Here is a 16852-nt window from a genome sequence, read left to right as displayed (position 1 = left end):
TTTTTCATCAAAATGTGTAGCGTATTAGTTGTATCACAGGCCATCATCAGTGTTCCCTGGAGACAAAGTGACAACAAGACTCCCCAGATTTCCAGTGTTCTCAACCTATTGACCACTTGTGGAGATGATTGTATGTTATCGCAACAGCCGTTGTCACTGATTTCTCGTTGGCATCGGTCATTGGTATTTCCTGAGGTTTGAGTGACAGAATGTCTCCCCAAGGTACCTGATTTGAACTGCACAAATCTAGTGGAGATTTGGTTAGTACTCTCCCACCTCGGTCTTTCCATCCTCCTTAACCCCTCACAACTAGTTGGAGTGACGCCAGTCGATGTCATCTACACCAGTTTTTTCTTAATTATTATTATGATAAGTGTGTGTGTACAGTGTACGCACGTGCGTTTTAAATATTATTTCAAAGTTAAAGTAAATTTTTGGTCTGTATTACTGTACACATAGATTCGAAAAAGTGGTAAAAAATCAAGTATATACCAAATAAATGCTATCAAAGGCAGGATAAGTTAATCTCCTGCCTATCTGGAAATGTTTTTAGTGGTTTTACTCACTTTAAAACGTGTAATCGCTTCGAAAATCATGAAATGTTTATCGATATATTTTATTTGTTATATATTGTTTTTTTTGGGGGGGGGGACATTTTCGAATCTATATGTATAGTAAAACAAACCCATCATGTAATTTATCTACAGTTAAAATGTTATAAAAAACAAAAAGAAGTTTTAAATATATTTCAAAGTTCCGGGTTTGTCTCTGTTTTATCGTTATTTTCATTGCAAGTGCTCGGCTGAGCTTCAATTTATGCCCCCCCTCGCCAAACTTTCACAAGAAACACCCGTCTATCAGAAAACACAATCAACAATTTCCCCCAATCTTTATCTGTGTCTAAACCTAAATGTAGATTCCATGAACAAAGCTTCTTTCTGAGAACTGCACGCCTATAGAACTGTCTTTCGTTTTCCTGCTTTTCAGCTGACTACAATATGGTTGTCTTCAAGTCGAACGTAAACAAGTTTTTGATTAGCCTTTCCACATAAGTTAACAAATTTACCAAATTTCTATTACTTACGATTACTATATTGTCCAATTTCTACTGTACACTTTTTAACCCTTATCCTTTAGTGGCCGCTTGGCCGTGATAAGTGGTGATGCCTATATATTAAAAAAAGTTACCGATCGTAAAATAAACTACCGTGAAAAATGCTAACTTTAAAATATTTGGAAATACTCAGTGAAAAGTGTTATTATTAAAAGAAAAAACTGAAAAAATATTATAAGAATTTGTTGTTTTGCAGTAAAAAATAAAAATACAACGAAATAGAAAACAAAGTTCAAAAACTAATTCAAACAAATAGAAAACAAAGTTCAAAAACTAATTCAATTTTGTTAGATTAAAATTCTCCAATTATTATCAATATTTATTCAATTATTATCCAAATTGAGAATTGTTCTTTCTCTTTAGAACATACCTGGACAATCAATAACACATATTGGTAGCTATGGATAATCGGTAGCCATATGTGTTTGCCTATTAACGCGACCACGTAGTTGAATACCTGAAGCTGTCTATACCTACAACTTAATCAGGAAGTGACGTTACGCGCTGTCATATGCATCCGCCTTCTTCTTGCTCTCGGTAGCCACGGTCTAACAAAAGCAAACTTACATAAATTAAACGTGGTCAAATTCTAGGTTTCGATAAGCAAGATTTGTCACAGTGGGCGATTGCAGCTAAGGTAAATCGCGAACAACTGGTAGTAGGAGAATGAGATGGGTTGTTGTGAAAGAGAGGGAACTTTCTTCCAGTCAAATGAAGGCAGTTGCAGATAGTGATTGCAGTCCAGTAATCATCAGACGACACTTACTACAAATAGCGTGGTAAATAAAAAGCGTAAACAAATACCACGTCTGCTCCCACGTCACAAAATGGACCATTTAAGGTCTGATCGTGAATACCAAACATGGGACGTTGAGAAGTGGAAAAATGTCCTGATTTCTGTTCGGAAAAAAATTTCAATTTAAATGGTTCTGATGGCTTGAAACGATATTGGTTTAACGAAAACGTGTCTGCTAAAATTTTCTCATAATGTTTCGGGGTTCCTAGTGGTATGCAGTGACTTTTCTTACGTAGTGACGATAGAGCTCCAGATGGTGCAGGGTCGTCAGACAACGCCTGGTTATCTTACTATGCTACAAAAAGCATTGTTGATGACAAAGGACCATCGTTTGTGTGGGAATGGATGGGTATTTCAACAGGATAATGTTGCAATCGACGGTGCACGACGGGCTTTAACTTTTCTGCTAGAAAATTAGGTCCATTTCTGCATGCTCAACTGACTTTAATCGAAGTGAAAATGTTGGGGGATGGATGACAAGAGATGTTTATCGAAATGATAAACAATATTCAACAAAAAAAACATATTCAGTAGCTGGTGCAATAGCCTCACACCTTAATGAAAACGCTTATTTCTATTATTCTGTTTATAGCTTTTGTTTCCATAAACTTTTAAGTTGTAGTATTAGAAACCTTATTACATATTGCTTTAGCTCGATGTTGTAGGCAACGGACGAATCCTTTCTTTATATTTTATGGATGATGGGAGTTGCAGTTTGAGTACTGTCCAGTGAAAGTTGGCTTTTGCTATACATGTGGCCCTGATGAATGCGGGCTATCAGCACATCTAGAAATTTATTGTTATTTTCTTTTTCCATCGTGAACTGTACAGGTGTATGGATTGATTTCACATGGTCTAGTAATCTTTAGATATCTTCTTGACCATGTGAATTCGATCCGTCCAACTATACAGTTCACGATGAAAAAAGAGCATCACAAATTATCGTTCATAGATGTGCTGATAACCCGGATTTGACAAAGATTTATGTCACCTGTATACCGAAAGCCAAGTTTCACTGAACAGTACCTTAACTTCAACTCCCACTATCCATATAATGTAAAGAATAGAATTGTCTGTTGTCTACAACACCGAGCAAAAGCAATATGTAGTAACTGCAGTTCATACCAAGGCAAGATGGACCATTTAAGAGAAACCCTCCAACGAAACAACTATCCAGAAAGCATGACATCAGCTCTAAGAAATCTTGAACAGACACAAAATACACCACTAAGAAACTCGCCACAGTTTGTATGCCATATATTAAGGGCGTGGCTGAAAAACTTCAACAATTATGTTATCTATATGACATCAGTATAGTATTCAGGTGTGATTCAACTTTCCGATAACAGCTTCTGAGAGTCAAGTCCGCTACGGAATAAAAAACATGACTTAGAATTGTGTATATGAAATCCCATGTAAATGTGGAATACTTTAAAAAGGTGAGACGTGTTATCCACTAAAAATACGGTTAGGACATCAAAAGGCCGTAGAACGCAGAGAGATTGAAAAGTCAGGTATATCTGCGCATGTCTGGAAGGAAAAGGGAAACTATCTACTATCATGGGACGAAGTAAAAAATATACAGAAAAGAACGGTGGAGAGTAAGACGACTAAAAGAAGCAGCACATATGCTAGGGAATAACAAATTACTAAATAGACCTAGTATAGATTTCATACGATATGGAAACAATTAATTATAAACAATAAATAAGATATATAAGTAATAAGTATAAGCATTAATACGTTAATATATAACAATAATTTGCAATAAATAGTGATATTTACAAATAGACATAAAATAGGTTTAAGGCTCCTAAAATTCGTAATAGATGTATCCACAAGGACCCATGGCGCAGTGTTAGATTACCTGGAAAAATCAATTGTAAAAAGTGATGTTCTCCTGAAGGTTCAGTCGTTATTTAGGCGACCGAAAAATACAATTGCAAATTACTTAGGACCTCTGTCTAGTCATGGCTGACAGAACAAGAGCACGCTATCCCTTGAAGTAAACAAAGGGTTCCGCTCAAAATTTCGTCCAAATTCTCGAGTTCGACCGAAACATTCCTGAGTTAGCCAAGATAACCAGAAGAAGGTCGAAGAGTACATCAACCGAGACGTTGTGAAAATCACACTCCAGATGAGAACAGTAGTCCGATGAATCCAAATAATACGAATAACCAATCCTCATCTCAATAATTCAACACATCATAAACTACTTATATATTTAAAGGTATCGGTAACATTTAATCTCAACTCGTTGACAAAAATAGTTGATTCCACATATACCACGCCAGGTGAATGCATAACAACAGTTTTTCTCAAGCTAATGATCAAACCGAAAGCTTTACCAGTATTTGAGAATATATTCATTTTAAGCTGCATGCCTTTTCATTTGTGTGCAGCTAGATTTGCCTCCTCTGCATACAAGAAAATCACCAATGATACCGTGAGATTTTTTTTTTGAATTTTCACTCCAACGTGTTGGATTAAATAGTTTTCCAGAAGTTCTAAAACGCAAAAGATGTTCTCACATCACTATATTTAAAAGAATAGACAAGCCCTGTTGCAAAGTAAATCGAAAAGAAAAGCGTGCGCGTTTACAGGTCACCATGTAGTAATTGGTTATGCATGTTTACCCGGACCTTTATCTGTCGAATCAACTTTTTTAAATGTCCACAAAACAGAGAGAACATTTAATTTTATTTGAAGAAATCCAGAGTTCGTTACGAGTGACAGTGTCTAAGACTTTAGTTACTTAGTACAACGATACTTGTTGAGTCTTATATTTTTCCATTAATTAGCGTTTAGGAGGGAACATGTCAATTCCCCACTATCATTTCCGAACTTAGATTCTCAGGAATAGTGCAGGGGACAAATTGATAGAAGCACTTTAACAGAGTGTTTGCTAGTCCATTGTACACAGCTTTTATCAGATGCCTCTCTTTCTCTCTCTCTCTCTCTCTCTCTCTCTCTCTATATATATATATATATATATATATATATATATATATATATATATATATATATATATATATATATTTAGTTTAGAAGTAATCCACTATTTAGAAGCATGGGAAAACGGAATTCGAAATATGAGATTAAAAAGACAATCACGCGCGTATCTGTATTTTTTTTAAATAAACAAAATATTTATTTAAAGTTTCAAATTTTCGGCTTATAAGCCTTCATCAGGAATTTTCTTTTTAAAACAATACAATATATATTTTTTTCTTACGTGCCATGATGTCATTTTGCAGAGTTTGCTGGTCGAAGTAGAGAGTGTGTATTGTCAATCCGGTGGGTGGCGCCGTCTAAGCGCTAATGGGTAGTTTAGAAGTACTCCACTTTTTCAATATATTGTATTGTTTTAAAAAGCAAATTCCTGATGAAGGCTTCTAAGCCGAAAATTTGAAACTTTAAATAAATATTTTGTTTATTTAAAAAAAAAATACAGATACGCATGCGGTTGGCTTTCTAATCTCATATTTCGAATTCCGTTTTCCCCGTGCTTCTAAAAAGTCGATTACTTCTAAACTACCCATTTGCGCTTAGACGGCACCACCTACTGGATTGACAATACACACTCTCTACTTCGACCAGCAAACTCTGCAAAACGACATCATGGCACGTAAGAAAAAAAAAAAAAAAAATATATATATATATATATATATATATATATATATATAGAGAGAGAGAGAGAGAGATGAGAGTCGGCTGAAGAGAGCCTGAGGCGGATATTATATATATATATAGATAGATGAGAGTCGGCTGAAGAGAGCCTGAGGCGGACATTAAGAGCAGTCCTCACATACTGGGCTTGAAACCGTCGGTACCGACTACCAATGAAAATTCCTGTATATATTATACAAAAAATATATTGCTCTTATTTCGAGAAAGTTTTTTCCCTAATAATAGAGCACTGTATGGGATTTCTTTTTCTACAAAAAAGTGCAAGTATATATATATATATGTGTATATATATATATATATATATATATATATATATATATATATATATATATTGTATTGTGTTAAAACGAAAATTCCTGATGAAGGCTTCTAAGCCGAAAATTTGAAACTTTAAATAAATATTTTAAACGATTTTAATCGCCTTTCAATTCCATTCATTACCTTATGTTTTATTATTTTTCATCACTCGCCTGAGGACAACTTTTGTCGGTCGAAAACAATAGCGAATACGGCAAATTTCTTTTTACACTCGTATAGAATGTTCGGTAACTAGTCCATCAAAAAGGAAAAATGGATTGTAAGAGAAACAACAAAAGAATTGCCTTTGCCCTCTAATAAAATGTGCATAAAGAAGAAAATTCTGCCCAAATATACTACTTATTTTTATATCATCACTTTCTGCAGATAGTGGATAAATGAGATTGCCAGGGAGAACAAAAAAGAAATGATGACTTTCGAGTCGGCTCCAAAATGAGCTTATATAAATGTTTAAAATAAGTATGTTATATTCAGCTTGAAATCTGCACTTTAGCACTTCGTTTTACAGAAGCGATGTTTTTTTTTGTCGAAATTTTGTTTGTGTTTTATTATAAAGTGAAGACGTGTGTTTGCAGTTGTTGAAGCTAGTTGTCTGTTTCTGTGACTGTTTCCAAAATAATTTTACATGAAACTTAAGAAAATGCTTTGCAGTGAAAGGAAAATATTATTTCCATGGGATTTCAAAAATGATTGTGCACTCTGACAATGCCTGAAAGTTTGCACTGATTTTCCCCAGATATAACTGGTGTACCCTTCTTATAATGTAGCTGAATATTATACAAGATATTGTATCGGTGAATGACAGTAAAATACATTTAATGATGTAAAATCTGGATAAAATACATACAGTTAATAGATGATGTTATTATGATAGTAAGTATAACAGCAACAATATCAACAATAATAAAAATTAATGATAATAAAAAATAATAAAAATGATAATAATAAAAAATAATAATATAAATGATAATAATAAAAATAATAATAAAAATGATAATAGTAAAATATAATAATAAATATGATAATAATAAAAATAATAATATAAATGATAATAATACAAGTAATAATTATAATAATAATAATAATAAAAAAATATAAATGATAATAATAAAAATGATAATAAAAAAATAATAAAATAATAATAATATAAATGATAATAATAAAATAATAATAATATAAATGATAATAATAATAAAATAATAATAATATAAATGATAATAATAATACAATAATAATAACATAAATGAGAATAATAATAAAATAATAATAATAATAAAATAATAATAATAAAAAATCATAATAAAAATAATATAAATGATAATATTAAAAATAATATTAAAAATAATAACAAAAAATGATAATAATTAAAATAATAAAATAAATAATAATAATATAAATTATGATAATATAAATGATTATAATATTACAAATAATAATCATAAAAATAATAATAAAATAATAATAATAAAAATTATAATAATAAAATTAATAATAATAATAATAATAAAAATAATAATAATAAAAATGATAATAATAAAAATAATAATGATAAAAATTATAATAATAATAAAAAATAATAAAATAATAAAAATAATAATAATAAAAATGATAATACAAATAATAATAATGAAAATAATAATAATAAAAATGATAATAATAAAATAATAATAAAAATTATAATAATAATAACAATTATAATAGTGATAATAAAATAATAATTATAATTATAAAAATGACAATGATAAAAATAATAATAAAAATAAAGATAATAAAAATGATAATAATAATAAAAATAATAATAAAAATAAAGATAATAAAAATGATAATAATATAAAAAATAATAATAAAAATGATAATAATAAAAATGATAATAATAATATAAATAATTAAAATAATAAATATAATAATAATATAAATAATAATAACAATAATAATACAAATAATAATAAAAATGATAAAAATAAAAATGATAATAATAATGAAATAATAATAATAATAGTAATAATAGTAATAATGATAATAATAACAACAACAACAAAAAGAAGAACCCCTATTTTATTTTATAACTTCTTGTTGAAAAGATAAACTCAAAATCAAATAAATAAGGAAACAAAGAAAAAACAATATATTTGAATGAATTTTAATCGTTTTTTTTTTTTAAATATTTGGTAATAATTATTTATACGCAAATGTACGTAAACACACAGAGTAAAAATCGAAAGTCAGGGCTCCAATAGTTGTCTGTGAGTCATTCTTTGCGGCTCTCCCTCAATCTCGAAATCAAACCGGGAGCTTTAAAGATCAAAGGTGTTCTTAAGGTTATTTCTGGTACCGACAAGATCAGGGATCTGAAGGCTGCTAATTAAAGATACTTATGTCCTTAAAGAGGACGATATTACACCTAACTTGCTCGCTCCCATTGAGATCATTTCAGTTTTAACACCATGCATGCGTCTTGTTTCCAGGATCAATACTTCTCGATCTCCTTTTCTGTCATATTCTTGTCGCAGCTAAATGAAAATCCACAATTTCCCACCTCCTTAACACTTCGTCAATGACTACATATGCGGACGATTGTGTTCTACATGCTTGCTTTTCATGACACTTTTTACCCACCTTACTTCTTCATTGCCATCGTCACTTGTTCTTACGTGTTCAACTATCTTCTCAAATCATTTCCAAGCACATTTTAGCCAAACTTCCTACATATTTTCTAGTATATCCCAGGTCACACGCGGCCGGGCCTTCTACGGTAGTCTCCCTGAACACATCTGCTATACCCTGCTGCAAGGTGCGCAACTGACTATAAAAATGTTCACAAATCTAGAATTCTGCAACATTCTCTTCTTAAACTACTTATTTGAAGATCGCGTTTCTAATGTTTGCTTTTGTGCTTCTCGAGCGAAGGCTTCAGTGCTTGTAGCCGGATACGTGGCTCCAAGCCTTTGCAATGATATTTTATCTGCCACCTCTGCTACAAAATGAAATAACTTTCCGTGCGTCTTCTTTCCGGAAAATCCTCTGTCTTTCTCTACCAATGCATTCCACATACTCAGACTTCGTTTCATCTACTTTAACGTCGCTGGTCACAATCTTACTTAAAACCAAATATTTCTTCAACGACGTCTCTTTAGCTCTAACACGGTCTTCTGACCCAACCAGCAGCAATAAGAATATATTACATCAAAGGAAGAGTTACAGAGAGCTAAATGAGAACTATACTTAAAAATAGCAACCCCCCTAAAAAAAGCGTAAGAGGAATTAAAGCCCTCTTTATCTGCATGTCCATAATACACCATTTCGCCCTGCCAGTTGAAGGAGATGGTGTGGCCGGCGAGGAGAAAAAAAGACTGAAAAATATGAAACAATTTTTCTATGAAACATGATTATTTAGAGATATTAGCGAATGTTAAGTATAGAGCTTGACCCCGGGGGTCAAGGAGGGGTTCCTAAGTACATTATAGGATTACAGATTAAAGGCATTGTTTGTGGAAAATTACTTTTTATTTTTTTTATTTTTGTGAATAATTAAGTTCATAGAAAAACCATAACCAGCGTCAGATATTATTGTTGTTATTACTTAAAAGTGAAGAAAAAAGCAAGCCAGGTGATTGAAAATTTGTTGCATCAATTGCATCTCGAACAGTTACGTGTTGTAAAACATTATTTAAGGGAAGCCACTTCCGAAGTGGTTAATAATTGTGGCATGCATAGGTAAACAGTTGGAATTTAAAAATAGAAATGCGGACAGAAAGGGAAAAGAGAGAAATGAGGAATTAATGCGTTCGACTTGGGGACGGGTAATGTTTGTTTAATGGTAATTGAATTGATTATGGATAAGTTTTTAGGTGAGCACGGAGTTCGTCAAATGCAGTCTGACAGAGTTGGATAAAATATCGCAAAGGCTAAATGAAAGGCAAATGGTTTTTGTGCCTATGCAGCGGTGGATAGAAAAAAATCCTGAATATCAAGAGAATACCGAGAAAGAAATTTTAATTATTATGAGAGGTTTTATTTATACGTCGTGATAGTCATGCAGACTCGGACAGCCGGTTAGGGAGGAGATGGTCGAACTTCCAATGAGAATTCGGAGCCTAGCAGTGATGGAAATTCCTGGCGCTCAGAAGGTGTTTGTGGACGGAAACAAGAGAGCATCAGTCACTAAGGGCAGTCCGCTGATATTACAGGAGGCTTAATCACGTGATTTGTCTTCGAAAAATATTGCGAAAGATCGCCAATATAGAAAAAAGAACGGGTGTCAAATGGTCAATAAAAACCCGCTATGCACTCCAGCGAGACCAGAAACGAATATAGGAGGAAAGGCCTGGGAGCCTGAGAGCAACCTGTCTGAGGTGGGGCTATGTTATTGACAAATTTAAGCAGTGTACTAATTTAACGGGTCGCAGACTGAGGATCAGAAATGGGATGAAGTGTTGCCTTATGATCCTCCAAATAGTAATCTTGGAAAACCGAAGTCTCACCCCCCCACGAGAAAGAATATTTACTTGGACCCTATATGAGAGAATAGTGACGGGAGTGAGTGCTACCGCTAGCCCTGAAAATTATATTTTCCTACATTGAAAGTGTGCGCGAGTATTTACAAGAGTAAATAATACATATTTTATTAATTGATGTTAAAAGTAATTAGGAAGTGTTTAACATGGAAATGTTTAGTTTTAAATTGTGTTCAATAAGCGACTGAATGATTATTTCTGATTTTTTTTTAAATGTTTAAGAAAATTTTGGAAGCATAAAAAAAATTGCGTCTGGTGTCGGTTGAAGAGATATTGAGAATTTCAAGTTGAAGTTTTTTGTGATTTCAATTCAACATTATGCTATGATGAAATTGAAAATATTAAAACGATACATCGAAAAAAGTTTTTTTTTCTTTTTATTTTGCACGCGCTTAGGTTGATTGAAATGAAACAGTTTAAAAAGCAATAATTAAACGAAGTCGTAGCGAACTGAAACCGCCAGTATCAACGACGGTGTATTTAATGTTGTGTAACAAGCGAATTTTGATGAAAAGAAGAGATTAAAAAAACGATAAATGCGATGGGTGGCATGCCAAACCTCGGCCACTTACAATGGGTCTTAATAGAATACCGTTCGTGAATTTTAAGGAGACCGTATACATGTAGTAGCTTGCTATAATGTTGTACTAGCTCTCTGTAGTTTGAAGCTGAAGTAAATAAAGGGTTCCGCTCGATATTCCGTCCAAGTTCCCGAGGTTGACAGAAACATTCCCGAGTTCGCGAAGATACACCTGAAGAAGGTCGGAGGTTACATCACCCGAAACGTTGCGAAAATCACACTCAATATGAAAACAGTAGTCCGATCAATAATAATACGAATGTTTGAGTTGTGGTGATTTTTAAGTAAATAACTTAGGGACTGGTAGTGTCCGAGTTCTGAAGGTTAATTCTTTTTTATTAGAAAGATTAGTTGAACTTCGATGGGTTCGAGCTCTGAGTGTATAGAAAGCACTATTCGACCGGAACTGTGATTAGTAGTGGGGTGTCTGGAGTTGGGCGTTCATTTCTCTTGTCCGGGGTCGGCATCTCCGGACAAGAGTCCTACCCGATTTTCCAGCCGTCGGTGTAGGACTGAGGACGAATCGGGCTCCGGATGTCTTTCCTATCGATCATTCTGGTATTCGGGGTATTTTCAGTAGAGTCGTGTGACAGACGCCTTGTGAGAGATTATAAGCAAAGAAAGTTTAACGGCAGTGAAACATGAGCAGAGGCTGATATGATGTGTGATACTGTGTGTTTCGGGTTCAGCTAACGCTCTTACAGAAATAAGCTCCATTGGAAATTCCTGGTGCCTTCAGAGTACCACTATCTTTCTGCTCGCTATTGGGTGATAGGTTGTCGACGAGTGTTAGACCTGGAAGAATAAGCGAATATTTTGACTGCCATTCGTAAGAAATGACAATATAGAGAATAAAAGTTAATGGTAAGTCTTGGAATAAAAAAGTAAAGCAAGCAGATAATGGGAGGAACCCTCTATTTAATGACGGTAATAAGAGCACTCGATGGGTGCGCATAAATGACAACAGCCTTGAAAGTGAGGAATAGGTGCCGTCCTTATGGAAATTAGTGAGGTCATAATCACATATTCACGCCGTCAGTGATTGGTGAAAAATTACTAGCCACGGTAAGAAAGGATTTCCCCAGAGCAGGGGTTACAGAGAGCTAAATTTCAGCTATAGTTGAAATTTGACCTCAACCGGGACTAGCGAAATGGGATATAGATCCCTTTTTATTTTAATGGCAGGTCCGAAAAACACTAGAAGACTCTGCCTCTTGAAAAACGAGATGGCATGGTCGCTAATGTGAAATACATTTCCTTTGTAAAAAGAAAACCATGAAAACATGAAAGAATATTTCTATGGAACACGATTATTTGGAGATTAATAGCGGATGTTTAGTCTCGAGCTTGACCTCGGAGTTAAGGTAAACAATTGTTGGTGAAAAATTATCTGATCTTGATGTTGTGGAGCAGTAGCTTATTATCCAATCAGGATGAACCAACGTGTGACAGATTAGGCGATTATTGGTTAGCTGGGGCACCTTGACAGGTTCCGACCTACCCCAACCAACGATACTTAAGTCATTTCAGAGTTTAAAAAAAGGAGAATTTTCTGAGATATTTTTTTGCCGAGTTTTGCAGCGAGTCTGGAGTCAGTTGACAGGGAGAGATTTTCCATTGCTTTCATATCACGCCGTTTGATAAACATTTATCCTTGAACCAATCAGGAGCAGGAAATCCGTTATAGAAAAAAAAACTGACTAAGGTTCCGATCATAGACTATTGTAATTACCAGAAATGGAAATTGAATCGATATTTTACTTTGTGATTTTTGATTTGCCTTTGAAAAACTGTACATACATAATAATTTTTCTTTCTTTTTTGTGGATAATTAATTTCATACGAAATATACAATCAGAATTGCTTATTATTTGTTGTGTTAAAATTTAACGATAGGAGAGAGAATATATGAAATCCTTATATTTCACTATTTTTATTGTTGAGTTGAGTGTAAACATGTGCGTATTTGATTATTTACTCACCAGGAGTGTTCACAAAATTTAACATCATCTATTTCTCTTTAATAACAACCTGTGGTGTTTACTGAAGTCCAGATGACAACAAGTCTTTCCTGATTTCGACTACTCACAAACTCTTGCGATAACTTTTTCATATTAGTGTGCGTTATCGCAATATCCGTTTTTCATTGATTTCTTGCTGGTAACGACCATTGGCCTTGAAGACGTTTAGGTACAAAAGGCCATCCCAAGTTCTCAGTAATTTCTGGCGACACTAATAGAAAATGAGCGGAGAGCAAGTTTATTTAAAACTTAACGGCTCTAATTTTTATGATTCCATGTGATATTACTTTGTATTTTATATCTGTAGAAGTTGCGCATGTAACGCCTTAGTATTATTCTGCCCATTTTAGAGTTGTCTCAATATTTCAGTCGTTTTCACTGTGTTATTCATTGTATCTTCTTAATTATCCCTCTGATTCCAATATCTCATAATTTTAAAAAGTTGTTTGATATTGTTCCTTCCCTCTTAATATTACCGACACTATCTTGACTTTCTCCATCTTTCATATCCCGTTGAGCTCTTGAGTTTTGTCTCGTGCATTTGTTCCGCTTCTATGCCGCCATGGTCTTCACTCTGTAGTCTGCTGGAACGGCAATATCTGGGGGATTTTTCTTGATTGTAAACTATAAGGACGTCTGATCTTCTTGCTTGGATGGGTTTATTTGTTAGTATTTTCATGTCCCATAGGATCCTATGCCCCGTTGCCGCTATGTTGTATCCGTGTTCCTATTATACAAGTAAGTTTATGAAATATTTTCTTCTGGACTCAGCGCACATATGCTTCCCCCATTTATTTGGCCTTGAATTTAGATGTCGGAACTTATTACTTTCTTTACTCGGGCTGTTACACTTTGTAATTCCACTCTTTCTGTTTCCTAGTTCTCTGACTGTACTAATCTGCAGAGTTTAAATATCATGTAAACATGCGCCTCGTTTATCATTTCGCAATAATCCACGATATACACGATCTCTATAAACGTCCCTTACGTACGTTCCAAATGACAATAAGTATATCTTAGTGGGAAAAGGAGTAAAAAATGAGAAAATGTATGTTAAATACTAGCAGTCTATCATATTTGCTTATGAGGGCAAATTTAATCACGTTGATACATCGGTTCCCGCTGGATCATCGAAGTTAAGCAACGTTGAACCTGGTCAGTACTAAATGGGTGACCATTTGGGACTTCCAGATGCTGTATGTGCTCTCCGCTTATCTCAGCATTGTTTCCAGTCGTTCGGGTTTTCTCCTTGCCACTTGACCCGAATAGTGTCGATTCAGGAGAGCTGTGGTTAGGGATTGCACGACACTTGCTTCTCAGTTACACGCGCAACTGCCCTTACAGGGGTATCCTTTGTCTTTCGAGACTGAACGGAAACATCGATCGATGAGGGAAATTAATGAATTTATAATTATCTGTATGTTTTTCATTTATCGATTTCCAAGAGTGCTCTATTCTAGTTTCAGGGAGAAACGCTTAACTAGTTACTTCTTTTAGAGTGCTCGATAAACGGATAAGAATATTTTATTCACGGTTATTTTTCCCTTTTTTACAAATTTTTGGAAATTTCTGTTTTATGCTATCAGTGTATATGTCTTCTGCATTTTGTTTTGCTTGTTTGTTATTTCTTTTGTGTTCTTTGTATATTTTCTTTCTACACTTTAAAGCTGGCTCGTTTTTTTTATTCTCTCCCATTTACGTTCTGTCTCTTCTTCCTTGTCTACTTCCTTTTCACACACCATACTTCCCTCTAAGATTCCCCTCCCATTTTTAGACTTCCCTCGGGTCTTCTAACTGGCATATAAATCCTCGTCCTATTACCAAGCAAAATGAATCTGACGTGACGTGTGTCCAACAAGCCGAATTCCTATAATAAAACATTCTGTGCGACGATTCCGCCTGTTCAACGCTCGGCCCTTCCCCAAACCTTCACCCATCACTACAACACCCAAAAGCCTAAACGTCCGCCAGAAAGCTCCAACAGCCCATCCCCTCACGTTCCTATTTATGACAACTAATTATCCATTCACCTTCCGTTGCGTTTGTATTTGCCACAATTTCTGTTAACTTGACGTAAAGGAGAGAATTATTCCCATACAACTTCCTTCGCATCTTGTTTCTGTTTTAAAGTTTCTTTTTTGACCTTGTAGCTCCACCTTTGAAATCTGACAGAAAGAAACACAAATTTCTGTTTTGTTATATAGTAAAGTTGGGAGATGAGAGATATAAAAGTGTGATTGGTTGAAGCAGATCACGTGTTTGGTCAGAGAGGAGGAGTCAAAAACTGAAATTCAAGACAAATATATACTATTTTGAAGTCTGATGAGCATATCTTTTTTGACTATGAATAAGATACTAATATCCCATTATTATATTGAGGGGTTCTGCTTAGCTATTTTTTAATTTGAATCTTTAATCTCATTTCAAGTCATTCTAGTGTATATATATATATATATATATATATATATATATATATATATTTATCTATATACATATATATATATATATATATATATTTAGACAAATATTATTGAATAGCACGGAATTATTCTGTTTTACAATTTTCTTTTTTATCTGCTCCACTCTCTGAATAGTCCTTTTTGTGTTTTTCTCGAAATTATATATGTTGGATCCATAATAGCGAGCGCTTTCGACAGAAGTACTTATTTAAATATATATATATATATATATATATATATATATATATATATATATGTATATATATATATATATGTAATTATTTACTATGATAATTAAATACCTACATAAACTAGTGTTTCGTCATTTCAGAAATCCTCAGTGCAAGGTGTCACTCACGATTAACACAAGCCGATATATATATATATATATATATATATATATATATATATATATATATATATCGTCAGAAATTAGAGATAACTTCTATAAATATCGTTATGAATTAATTTTCAAACAGTGCAACATATCCAAATCAATATGAGGAGTTACATTAAAGATAAATAAACATAATTTTAGAGAAAAATAAACTTAACTGAATAGACTCTGCCTAAGGAATAATAACAAAATGTAATCATCTAATGTTCATCGAATATTTAAACTGTCTAATATATTCGCCTGAATTCGGCGTTTCATAGTTCTTAAGTCCTTACATTTCCCTGACAATTGTTTGGTTGTGTAAATTATTGGCGCAATTAAGCAGTAAATTCATGTTGACCGTTGTTTGATTAATTTGTTTTGTTTTTGTTTTATTTCTCTATAGGGTAAGAAATATAGCAGAGTTCGCATTACAATATTTTATTAAATAAATGCAAAACCGATAATTTGGTTATAAATATGTTACAATAATCTGAAAAAAAAATTGTTTATTTGACAAATCATTATATATAAGAATCGAAGAAAATGTAAGCAGCAAAGTTAAGCAAAAGAATGAATCAGTTGAAACTTTTTTAAGAGAGTTCATGTAATATAAATCTTATAAACAGTTGATTCCTTTCTTAAGTTCTCTTTCCCTTTTTTTCTTCAAATGAAATAATTCAATCATATCTTGCCCTTTTTTTTTCTTTTTTCATTCATTATTTTATTTTATTTTCTTCGATTTCCAATCAAAACATAGCTACAATTCTTTGAACACAAACTTCTCAAATGGGGATTTAATTTCAATCGCCCTTTCTGGTTATTTTCAACAGTTGATAATATATATATATATATATATATATATATATATATATATATATATATATATATATATATATATAACTGAACAAATTTACAATGATGAAAAAAATGATTATTATCAGAAAGCCATTTTTATTTTACTGACATTTCTGAATTTTCCAA

The sequence above is a fragment of the Euprymna scolopes genome, chromosome 13 (assembly GCF_053919585.1).
Source record: "Euprymna scolopes isolate OS-2025 chromosome 13, ASM5391958v1, whole genome shotgun sequence".
Classification (NCBI taxonomy): domain Eukaryota; kingdom Metazoa; phylum Mollusca; class Cephalopoda; order Sepiida; family Sepiolidae; genus Euprymna; species Euprymna scolopes.
The sequence above is the reverse complement of the archived record's forward strand: the minus strand, read 5'-3'. Positions refer to the sequence as shown.